Source organism: Ochlerotatus camptorhynchus, unplaced genomic scaffold (assembly GCF_037179485.1).
Source record: "Ochlerotatus camptorhynchus isolate MF236.1 unplaced genomic scaffold, CSIRO-AGI_Acam_v1.1 ptg000033l, whole genome shotgun sequence".
In the NCBI taxonomy this organism is placed as follows: Eukaryota; Metazoa; Arthropoda; class Insecta; order Diptera; family Culicidae; genus Ochlerotatus; species Ochlerotatus camptorhynchus.
In genome coordinates this window covers 470,035-478,566 of record NW_027040524.1, presented here as the reverse complement: position 1 = coordinate 478,566, position 8,532 = coordinate 470,035, and positions in this window count along the sequence as shown.

Below are 8,532 nucleotides of genomic sequence, written 5' to 3'. Positions count from 1 at the left end.
CGGATATCGCCAGTTGCTGCGGCTTTCTCCCCTTCATCAGCCAGGGAGTCCACCCACGCTCGCTTGTCCCGTATACAGGAGCACTTAACTTCCCTCTCTAGAGCCGAATACCGCTGACGGGCCTCGTTCTTGGCTCCTCGGGTCCTTGCTTGCTCTATCGCAGCTTTCGCTTCTCTCCGCTCCTCGATCTTCCTCCAGGTTTCATCGGTGATCCACTCCTTCCTCTGAGTGCTCTGGTTGTTCTCGCTTGTTTCAATAAAGGCATTCTTGATGCTCGTCCACTGTTCTTCTACGCTGCCACATTCCGGAATATTAGCTGCGCGAGACTCGAGTTCTTCGACGAACGATCTCTTAACTGCTGGGTCTTCCAGTCGGCGTGTGTTGAATCGCCGCCCGAGTCTGTCCTCCCGCCGTTGAACCCGCGCAATGCGTAGGTGGATCTCACCGACCAGGAGATAATGGTCAGACGTGATGTCAGCGCTGCGTTTATTCCGAACAACAAGAAGGCTCCGTCTCCAGGGGGAGAGGTAGCTCATCGATTCTTCCGGTTCGCCTCCTAGCATCGTGCTATAAGGTACCAGGCGATAACCAGGGTAGTTGATCGATAGCTCGATGACGTCATTTCGTTGACGTATGCAATGGGAAATTCTCATAGCAGGCGTTGGCGATGGGACGTTGTCGAGTTGTTGAATAGCAACTATCGTGGTAACTCACCAATTACCTGTCGATCTGCCAAATTTGGAAAGACGTCTGCATTGAATTGTCTCATATAATAATATTCCGCCCACTATATCACAAGAAATTGCGAGTAGCTGAGTGGAATGGAGATAAGTTAAGCATTGGGTACAGGACCAAGTCTCCCCTGGGTGGTGCCAAAAGATGAGCGCAATAGAATCATCAAGTTGCCATAAGGCACGGAATGAGACTATTGCATGGCTGGGTAGTCAAAGTCTTCCATTCGTTAGTCATTTCAGGTGGATTAGAACAGGTTTAGGTTTAGGGTGGGCGTTGGCCAGATTTGGATTTTTCAGATGTAATCCTGGATAGGACCCTGTCATTGAACGTCGCGTGAAAGTGGAACTTAATGAGGGCCTAAGTACTTTTTCTTAGTTTTTAGTTTTCGGATTTGAAAGATCGTCGGTTACAGTGGCCTGCTTACTGAGCAGAAACACGCTGTCCCAGGTCCTTATATATCAAAGAGATTTATGGTAAAATCGCTTGTGTATCGTGTATTTTGCGAAACTCGTTGTTGTCGTTGGTTCCGGGTTTGAATGGATACACAACGGTATTATGTGATATGAGGGGCTCGGTGGCCTTAGAGCAACCGTTTTTGCTTACTGAGCAAAACATCATGAGTCTAATCTCAGGCCCATCCACATTCAAGATTCGTCAATCGTTTTATTTGTTAATATGACTACATGGTAATAACAGCAACTCGATGATTAAAAAGGTGCTCGTCTGCCTAGTGGCAAACGTTTTTGCTTACTGAGCAGAAAACCGTGGGTTTAGTCCCAAGCTCCTTCGCGTTATATGATCGTTAGGACATCAATTCAGCTTATCGTTTACCAAAACGAATCCTGCTGCAAACCCAACCCTCTTATCCAACATCCCAGTGATTCCTCGTGGAAGTGCAGAGGTGTTCTCGGCTTCCATCAAAGCGAGTGTCATGTCAACACAATCCTTCCCATTCCTTTCTTGACCTGTGTTCGGGCGCGGCCGGCGCTGGTATTGCCTAATTTAAGATCACCAGTTTTTACACATTGAGGATGATTGCTAGTCCCAAGCATCGTCTATTGGTTCTCTGTGTAATTACAGCTGATCTGGCAGTAACAGAGTAGCAACCGTGGGCGGTCAATCAAGCTCAAGCAAGCTCAACAACAAGAAGGCTCCGTCTCCATGTTCGGCTGATGCAGATGTGGTCGATTTGGTTCTCTGTATATCCATCAAGGGAGACCCATGTGACTTTATGCAGTAGGCGATGGAGCAAGAGCGAACCCCCGATCACCATGTCGTTGTTGCCACAAAACTCTACAAGCAGCTCGCCGTTCTCGCTCATAATGCGCTTATAGTCCTAGTTGTCGGAGCCGATCTTCGCATTGAAGTCGCCTGTGTAGATCTTGATATCACCTCTTGGAGTCTTATCCACGACATCATTCAGTTGACTGTAAAAGTTCTCTTTGTCCTGCAATTCGGCAGCATCGGTTGGCGCATAACATTGGATTATGGTAAGGTTTCGGACCCGTGTTCTAAACCTGGAAACGACTATTCCCTCATTGATAGGCTCCCACTTGATGAGCGCAGCCTGTGCTTGGGCGCTAAGCAGAAAGTCAACTCCACGATGTCGCGGAACGTTTTCACCTCGCATACCAGAATATAAAAGTACCGGTCCCGAAGGCAGCTTGTGTTTTACAAAGTTTGGCCAGCGGACTTCACTAAGTCCCAGGATTTATAGCTTCATACGGCGGGCCTCATTGGCAAGTTGTGCCAGTCTACCCTGTTGGGCTAGCGTCAGTACATTCCATGCTCCAATTCTTGTCCGTTGTTTAGCGCTAAACGTCGTTGCCATAAAATCAGTTCGTAATCTTTCACTATAGGTTTCTGTAACAATTTGAAGGTTTCGGAGACAGTAGGTGGTCTCCTAAGGTCTCCTATCCGCCGTGATGGGACTGCCATCTTGGGTATAGCTTTCGGGGAGAAGCATTTCGTATTCAGCCACTGGATGCCGGTCAGACGCTGTTTGAGCCGCCCCTAACATGGAGAACAGATGCTCGGGTTTTGTAAGCCACATCCTCCAAAAAGGATGCAGCTCTCCCTTCCCTGTCAGCATACGACCAAAGTTCCCACCGGGGTTGGTTACCCGATCTTCCTTAAGGTTACTCGTACCTCAGCCGGCGCCGCGGGGAGGAAGGGATAGGAGTTACTGAGCAAGAGACTAAGGACCACTTTCACTTGCGTGACGGGTCTATTTTATAACCTTCAAGTACGCGAAGTACCTGTGGTACGCATTACCCCAGTCATTTGCCAGCCGAGAATAATTCATCATCCTGGCAAAATTCCTGGCTCAATGCTGAGAACGAAAAGGTCCCTCTTATTGTGATAACCACTACCGATTTCCATGCTCTTCGCACGAAACTTTAGGCCGTCGGAGTGCATGCCGTGTATTGACTGAAACAGTAGACGGATTGTAACGTCTTCTCAAGTATCTTTTCTGAGAAGCAGAACAAATGTTTCAAGAACGACACTAAAACTAAACGTCTATTCAAAATTGTCTTGCAAAGGTCAGATCAAAGATGAAATGACAAAATTGCTTGGAGTTGAGCCAGTCCAAATAATCAAAATGAAATAGGAATAATAGGAACGTATAGCCTTAACTGGTACACCTATCCTACGTAGCTCAAATTTCACGACAACAGCACTGCTTTAAGTAAATCGTGATTCACCGGTTAAATATAATAAACTTTCATTTGGCGCTTTCCAACTACTCATGACTCAACGAATGCATTAAATCAAGCCGAGAACTGCTTTTCAAATGCACCTAGTTTCAAAAATAACCAAATAACAATCTACGATTGTGGAGTCATTCTTTCACCTCGCTTCTCAAAACCACAGCATCTAGATCCGTACGGAGCGGCAGCCACAGTCAACTGATGCGAAATCCTTTCATTTCCCCCAAATGTAGAATCACGAAGCAGCATGAATGGTAAATGTTGTTGGTTTTACTCATTCATAGCTGAAATTGCTGCGAACCCCACCACCCGAACAACCACGGTTCCATTTTCCTCTCATTCCTCCCGATGTTTATTTTCTTCATATCACCAATAAAAACACAGGGGCTCACAAAGCTCAACTACCGCTAACGATAAACTTCCATTGTGGCTGTTGCTGCTGCTGCTGTTGCTGGAGAGGGGAAAAGTGCATATGCATGAAAAGAAACCGGCTCCTAAATCCGTAAGACCGACAGCAGCAGCAGCAGCAACCGTATGATGCTTGACGTCTAACGATCATGTTGCGTATCAGTATTTCGAAGACCCTCACCACTTGCCCCCCTCCCCCCCTCCATCAAGTTCAAGTGTTCTTGAGCTGCCAAAGTGCCATTGCGCTTCATATGACCTGGAAAACTGTGACGCTGCTGCACTGACTGTGCCAGTATTGTTTGGATTTTCTTTCCTTTTGTTTTGTTTTCCCGAGAATGCAGCGTGATAAAGAGCTTCGTCGCCCCTTCGCCAGGTGGAAATGTTCTCCTTTCAGAATTTCCAGAGTATACGATTGTGGTTTTGTGACGGAAACTTGAGTGATGTACGCTTGTGATGTTAGGGGTGAGGCAAAGGCAGACTTACGGGGATCGGTCTGATTAGATTTCCGCTTCAATGGATTAAATCAATGGGATTTACAGAAATGCAACGAAACTGCGAATCGGTTGATGCAAAAGTTCCACTCGTCGTAAGGTTTGAGGAGTGCACTCTTTTATATCGTTTGAATAGTTCAAGCAATAGTGATTTTTTTTCTTTTTGGATCCATACTGAGTTCGTAATCAATCGTGTGCTTTTGAAGTGGAAACAGAGTTCCTTTCCTTTGCTGACTTTGGGACTTTGAGTTTCTGAGAGTAGTATAGATCGGATAAAACTTGGCATGTGAAACATTGAACTACCATTGTTCACATCTTATGTTTGCTCCACAATATTTTCAATAAAATTCTACTCATTTCTTCCAGATAAAGCTCGAGATTTTCGAGCATGTCAATTCAGCTTACAGTGACCCATAATACATACGGTACGGTAACAAGACTGAGTGCAACAGCGACTCTAAGTCTCTTTGAAATTGCAACGAAAGTCTAGATAAAATTGAGGTATTGGTCTTTTGAGGGGATCCGGGAAATAATCAGCTTCTGTTTAGTTGGTAACAGATTTTGTAGTGCCAAAGTAGCTGCGAAATTCGGCACCAAACTCTCATCTTTCCATATTGCACAGTGGGCAAGGAATTAAATCTAATAGGAAAAATATAATAATTCTCTAGTATATTGCATACAATTGAGGAGATGTTTCCAGTGAAATTTCTTTCGATAGTTAGGACAAGAGAGAGGGTCAAGTATTAGAGAGGAGCGCATTGGCTGGTTTTAAGCCAAATGAACTGTCAAAACAAGAGCCAATTGAGCAGTGCTTATCTTGATAACATTGGCACTGTTGCTAAGAATCACCTAGACATAGGTTGCCAAGGCAGTTTGTTTTGAATACGCTCCTTTCTTATAGTAGACCCTTTCTAGTTAGGACTACAATTTCATCATAGATTTTATGCCTCAGAAAACCCCAACGGCACCAACTGGGATTGAACCCAGGTATTTGGGGTGAGAGGCAATCACGCTTACCACTACACCACTGGCGCTGCTATGAAAAGCTGTTCAAGACATAAATATTGTACATTTTCAAACAACTGAGACATGCAAAGTTTTATAAAATTTGCCTGAAATTCACGTTTTTAGTATTCTATTTTGAACAATCGTTCAAAAGAATACTTTTATAATTTTTCCTCGACCGGTACTGATCAATCCAATATTTTTCAGATCAATGCTATTATTTTTAGAGTACTGAAAATAGATAGCGGAAATGGATGTAATGTCGGCCTAAATGCTGCTTATTTGGGCCCATACGTGAATTCAGCAATCAACTAAACTTTCTATAGCGACCAATAATATCCATTAGTACCATTAGTTACAAAATTGATAAATAGCAGGTTTTAAGCGATGGGCCCAATATAAGATCCATAGATCAACATAAGGTTGTTTTGTTCCCTATCGCAAAATATTAGACCAGTAGTTTTTTTTTATTTTATCATTAGGTGATAATTTCCATGTTAGAGTGGTCCAAGAACTCGATTTTTTTTCTATAAAGACTTTTTTCAAGGAAAAAATATAAAAAACACATATTGCTTCCTCCACATACAAGCCATAAAAACCAAAGAAATCTTAGTTTTTTTTTTTATATTATTGTATTTTTCCCTAAAAAATATTTATTATTACCTTTCATTGGTATTTTGATCTTTGGCGCAGTGGTTCAAAAGCTATAAGTTTTTTTTTTAAAGTCATTTTTGAAAAAAAAATCGATTTGTTGAACTTCCCTTACATGGAAATAGTCACCCTAATGACAAAAAAAATAAAAAAAAAATAGGTTTAATATTTTGCGATAAGGAATAAAACTACCATTTTTTTTTGAAATTCTGAGATCCACTGTATCGTTTTGCTATGGAATGCCCATCTTGCAATTTATGAACGAACTGTAGGAAATTAAATGGTTTTCCAGACATTTTCAGTTTATTATTGAAAAAATTGAGCAATTGAGGAAAATCAATTTTAATTTAAGTTAACATTAACTTTTTCTATCAAACTTTGGTCATTTTTCTTCATTTCACTCCTTGACTAAAATTGTGTAGGCCTTTAAAAAACAGTCCAGGTCTTTTCAAATGGTAGTCAAAATCTTTACACCAAGGAAGTTTCAGTGAAACCTGAGGAGGTGCAGTCAATCAGTTGCCGAGTCAAGTCGAACTTAAAGGGCGAACACGAAATTATTGCGACACCGAAAATGTCATGCCAATTTTCTTATAATGTTTACAATCAAACCAAAATTTTAGGGTAGTTTTATACATATATTTACTTCAAAAATCAAAAGAAAAGTTAATCGATGGAGCCTTGAGTGTAAAATTGAACGCATTTTCGCTTGATGCCCTCCATCAATGTCTTTACAGTGTCATCCGGTACCAGTTACTCAGTTTTTTTTTCCATTTTCTTAACATGTCCTTCTCGTCTTTGACTGTCTTCTTGCTCTTCCGAATTTCCCGCTTCATTATTGCCCAGTACTGCTCCACCGGGCGCAGCTCCGGACAGTTTGGCGGATTCATGTCCTTTGGAACAAAATGGACAGAATTGGCCTCATACCACTCTAGGACACTTTTAGAATAGTGGCATGATGCCAAATCTGGCCAAAATAGCGGAGCTTCGTCGTTCTGCTGCAAGAACGGCAAAAGACGCTTCTCGAGGCACTCAGATTTGTAGATCTCGCCATTTACTGGGCCCTTTGTCACGAAAGGCTCACTCCTCAGTCCGCAAGAGCAGATGGCCTGCAAAATGAGATATTTGGAGGCGAACTTCGACATTTTCTTCTTCTTAAATTTGTCGTCCACATCAAACTTGCTCTTGCCGGTGAAAAACTCCAACCCCGGAATTTGCTTAAAATCGGCTTTTATATACGTTTCGTCGTCCATCACACAGCAGCCATATTTTGTCAGCATCTTCTCGTAGAGCTTCCGTGCCCGAGTTAAAGCCGTCGATTGTTGCCGCTCATCGCGGTTTGGGAAGTTTTGTACCTTGTATGTATGTAGTCCAGCTCTCTTCTTTGCATTCTGGACGTAGCTCTGCGACATGCCGATCTTTTTAGCCAAAATCACGGCTTGAGACGTTGGGATTTGCTTTAATCATCCGCTTCACCTTTCCCTCCGTATTTTTGTTCTCCGGTCCCGGTTTTCTTCCAGCTCCTTTGCCGTCAACCGCTCCTGGAACCGCTTCAACACTCTGGAGACGGTTGAATGGTGAATGTTCAACATTTTTCCCAACTGCCGGTGCGACAGGTCAGGAAATTCCAGGTGTTTGGAAAGAATTTGTTCTCTCAACTCGCGTTGGTTCACCTCCATTTTCGTTGAATCGAAAAACACGACTTCGAGTTTGATAGCATGTACACAATACACATCAATGAGAAAGTGTGCAAAATTTGGTTGATTTTTACCCAATGGTAAAAAAGTTATGCCCTGTTGAATGTGTCGCAATAATTTCGTGTTCGCCCTTTATGCGATTTGCATGTAACTTTGAATTACTGTTAACTAAGGGCAATGATTCACATTTTTGCTGAGATTTGGCTATTTTGTAAAAAAAATAAAATAGCTAAGCGGCATTTCTGATCGAAATGGTATGTGAGACAAAGTTTTAGAGAAATATGATCTTTTTGTTGTTTAAATATATAAAAAAAAATCAAGACCAACAATTGAAAAGGCCTCAACTCCATTTTGTAAACAAACCTTGTAAGGTCATTTTCTCGCAAACCGAAGTCCGCTAAGGCAAAATAATTGAATGAGCAGGTAGGATAAATTCTCCTCTACTCGATTGTGGTTCGGTTCGCGAAAAAGACAATGAAATTCCAATGCTAACTACGCGATCGGTTGTCAAGTGTAGTGATAGAAGAAAAAGTGAGATGAAAAAAAGTACTGAGGTGAAATACTACAGTGAAAAAGGTGCTTTGTGGAGAAGTGCAGTGAAAATTGTATGGTGGAGTAAAAGTGTAAACGATTAGCACAGTGATTAGCACAAGCTGAAGGAAAAATGTTGTGATAAAAAAGAGCAGTGGTAGAATAAGAATATTACAGTGGAAAAGTGCATGGAAGTCAGTGGGAACCGGAATGTTTGGAATCTGCGGAATGAAAAACAAGAAGGTAATAATTGACTGGGGAGGGGATAAAATATTAACCTTCAGTCGCGATCAGAGTAAAATAATA